Source organism: Lactuca sativa, chromosome 8 (genome assembly GCF_002870075.4).
Source record: "Lactuca sativa cultivar Salinas chromosome 8, Lsat_Salinas_v11, whole genome shotgun sequence".
Classification (NCBI taxonomy): Eukaryota; Viridiplantae; Streptophyta; class Magnoliopsida; order Asterales; family Asteraceae; genus Lactuca; species Lactuca sativa.
The window spans coordinates 20,084,002-20,087,903 of NC_056630.2; the positions used below are offsets into that span (position 1 = coordinate 20,084,002).

The following is a 3,902-nucleotide window of genomic DNA, read 5'->3' on the forward strand; positions in this document are numbered from 1 at the left end:
ATCGCCCTGGTGCCATGACAGTTCTTAGGCAAAGATAACTGACAAGACCAACTTTGACAATATGTATAGTTTCAAACTTTAAATTATTAAAGAAACTATCTAATTGACAATTTGTACAGTGTCACACCAGGTATGAACCATTACCCGTCAATTTCATGGGTGAAAATATCTACAACATTAAAATGTTCACCGTCAATTCAGAAATAGATGGATTTCGGATTTTGGGTTTCACTTAAAGTCATGTTGATAATGACAACCAAGATCATAAACAAAAAATTTTCGGGAACCGTCAGCCAAAATTTTATACTCGAACCTCAAGGGGTACCGGTAGGTGCAAATGGTTTAATGGAGAAAGTTTAGATATGGGTGAAGAATGGTTGGGTGTTTAACATTAGTCATGATGAAAATGACTTTTGATCATTAACATTTGATGCGAAGACTCCTATTACAACTGGTATATGTCTCAATATAGAAGAGTCTATCATTCCTATTGGAATCCTCCATCAATTCCTTTCCAAGTTTCTTCTCCTTGCTCATAAAAATCCGATACAATCTCCTTGAGTCTCTTCTTCTTAAGAATTCACATTTCAAGAGAAAAGAAATTTTGAGATAAAAACAAAAGTAAAAATAAATTTAGCACACAATCAAAGTAACTAAGAAATAAAATTAAAATTAAAAATACACTCAAAAGTAAAAAAAAAAATTTGGATTTTTTAAATTTTCTGATTTTTGTTTGATTTTTTAATTCTCCCCCTAAATTTGTGCACAGAGCAAAAATATGAATAAATTTAACAAAAAGAAAAATAATAACTACAATTAAAACTTTTTGGGATCAAAGTTGTCAGACAATTTAACTTGCCCTGTATCACTAAATCTCATATCACTTCCCAAGAATACTTACGAACGAAAACATATTTTGTAATTTTGATTGATATACATACATATATATATATATATATATATATATATATATATATATATATATATATATATATATATATATATATATATATATATATATATATATTATAAAAACCTTACTATTTTTAAAAATAGATTTAAGACGTCCAAATGTTTAAGCTTAAAGTACAATAAAATACTAATATTATTATACTATAATTTAAATTGTCCAAATAGTAATGAAATAGATACATGCAATGTATAATAAATCTCATAATCTTATTAATCTATTGAACCCGTGAAATCTTATCTTTCTTAATATATTCCTCAAATTGTTTAAGACTTATTCAAATTTCCTGTATTTTAGCTAAAATAAGTCACTCAAATATAAAAATCTAGACTTATTCAAATCTAGAAGAAACCATAAATACTTATGTTTCTCTCTTCCCTCATCCGTGACCTTCCCCACCACAACCATTTCCGCCTCATTCACCACCATCATACACCTAACGCCGCTCATTGTTCCCATCACCACCCCACATTTCCTCTCAAAACCCTAGATGTCGTCGTCCCACCGCAACTCTGTTTTGTACGACAATCGCATCCACCATCCATAAGCCCTAATGTTGGTGCACCGACCATTCCCAATAACTTGCGCCTGCCCCAATGTTACCTGTTACAAAATCGTGAATCCCAGCTACTACAACCAAACACCGTCTCCGAACATCCTCCACTCTTTATCTTTGTCTCTATCTAAAAACCACCGCACCACCACCATTGTCGAACATCCACTTTGTATCTACTCAGTTTGAATCTCTTTACCGGAAGCAAAATAAGGTACCAAAAAATTTGGTTTGGCTAATAGGGGGATTTAGGGCGCCGATAGTTTCCAGTGTCCCAACTTTTGCAAAGGTAGAGGCGGAATGGTGGGGATTGGGGTTTCGTTGTACAACCACTTGGTCTGATATGGTGCCTCCTATTAATATGTGGAATCCTTCGTCAGGTATTTATATGTTCTAAACACTATTCTCTCCTGTAATCATATGTTCTTTTATACACAACTACCACCTCCACCACTCAACTTACAATGGTTTGCAGCCACCACCTTCACTACTCTCCGCAACAAAAGCAGCCCTGGAAGCAAGCACTAAAACTCGGTTAAGAGGAGAATTAGATCATGTTCGTGTTTCCCTTTCCATTTCCTTTATCCATTGTACATAAAAACCCTTATTTTTTTTTTTGTTTTTTGTTGAAGGTATTATTTTAGTATGATGCTCATGGCTTTTTCTAGGTTTACAGGTGCATCTTTCTTATTTTTAGTTGAAAGGGTATACACAATCAAATTATGAAAGGTACCATGTGGAACCTGGAAGTTTCTGAAATGTAGAAATGGAGATTAGGAAAGACTACCCAAAGCCTTGATTATCACAAGGAAGGAAGGTTAGATTGGTCTTTTCCCATAATTATTTTATCATATATTTTAATTTTAAAACACATAAATGATAAGTTTTTACCTGTTGATGAGGATCATTGCAGGTTACGGGATGTTAAAGAGAGTGTACATGCAAGAAAACTTAAAAGGACATAACAAGGTTTGCTTTTTTCCATAAGGACATAATAAGGTTTGCTTAGTTTCATCAATATGTTTTTATTGTGACAAGCAACTAAACCGGGCTGATTTAAAAATTCTTGTAGTCCATTTCCTCATTGAGATGTTCATGTTTTTTGTTTTTTATTTGCCTTGCATTATCATTCTAGCCCTTACCTTTTATGTCCATGTTTAGTTGAGTACATTTAAGAAAAGTTTTGATGAAAATAATGAGATGAATTCAAATCTTATAAAGCAAAATTGTTAGGTTTTACACCTTATTTTGTTGGTCTTCCATTGCTTTCTTCTTTTCCACTTTCAATATTCCTAATTTTTATATCCGATTCAATTAGGTAGAGATGGAAGTAACCAAAAGTTCTTGAATACAATTCTTTTTTAATTGAATTTGTTTTTTTTTTTTCGTTTTTTTTGTAAGATTTAGGGTCAGTTTGCATAACATTCTCTCAGTGATGAACACTATAAGTAGGTCTCCTTCCCCCATTGTATGTTTTCTGAATAATACATAATAATCTTCGTAATCCACCTATCGTTCCCCTTTTTTTTACTTATGTTTTTTGATTGCTTCTCTTTTGATTTGGTGATGTCAGACCTCTGGAACCTGGATTCAAATGGTATGTGAAACCAATTCTAGATTTTCACCCCTCAAAGTTTCAACTTTTTTGCTTATAATATTTGAAATGTTGCAAAAAGAGGTTCAAAATAAATGAGCTTGAAGTTTTAGTTAGGTACATTTTCATACAAAATGTTGCAACTTTACTTTTAATAATAGTTACTTTAATTTTTACCTACAATAGAAAAATACTTATATTTTTTTACACTGCAATACACTCATTATGTTCATCAGTTGATGTGCATTTGTCACATTTGTTTCTTTATACATTGCAGGGAATCACTTTCGAGCATCGATGAAGATGTATAGATCGATATGCATTGTTTCTTTCATGGGGGTTGCAGGGGATATTTTAAATTTGTGAAGTATAAATGTTAAAGCGGCAACACCTTTGCATTTGGCTGCAAGTGAAATACGTATTGAATGTATTCATTTACATCAAGAGAAATGTGTTGAGAAAAGAAACAAAAAAGTAATATCAAATACTCCATTGTGGGATTTGTGTGAAAACTATATTGTTAGAGATTAACAAAATAACATAATCCAAATAAAATGTGCTATTTGTTTTACTTAACTGGTAATTCTTGTATCAAGCAATAAGTCGTTCTATTTGTTTTATTTAATTTGTAGTTGTTTTACACCAATTTCAAAAGACTTCATGCCTAATGGAATGCCCTGCCTCGTGAAATATCACCATGTATATTGTGATGGTTTAAATTTTACTATGTTCATACAAAAATTTTTAAAACCATACATAATATTTGAGAAAGGCGTATTAAATAA

At 31.8% G+C, this 3,902-nt stretch overlaps 1 long non-coding RNA gene across 4 annotated transcripts; it reads left to right on the forward strand.

Moving 5' to 3' along the window:
• The first annotated feature begins 1,279 nt into the window (after positions 1-1,279).
• Positions 1,280-3,688, forward strand: LOC111919764 (uncharacterized). 4 transcript variants are annotated; one of them, XR_002859602.3, is made up of 5 exons: positions 1,289-1,903; positions 1,999-2,079; positions 2,192-2,340; positions 2,437-2,492; positions 3,395-3,688. It is a non-coding gene; the product is annotated as an uncharacterized LOC111919764 (long non-coding RNA). The 4 variants fall into 4 exon arrangements; XR_002859600.3 differs by having other exon boundaries at positions 1,291-1,903; positions 2,200-2,340; XR_006185741.2 differs by having other exon boundaries at positions 1,280-1,903; positions 1,999-2,340; positions 2,437-3,234.
• The last annotated feature ends 214 nt before the right edge of the window (positions 3,689-3,902 follow it).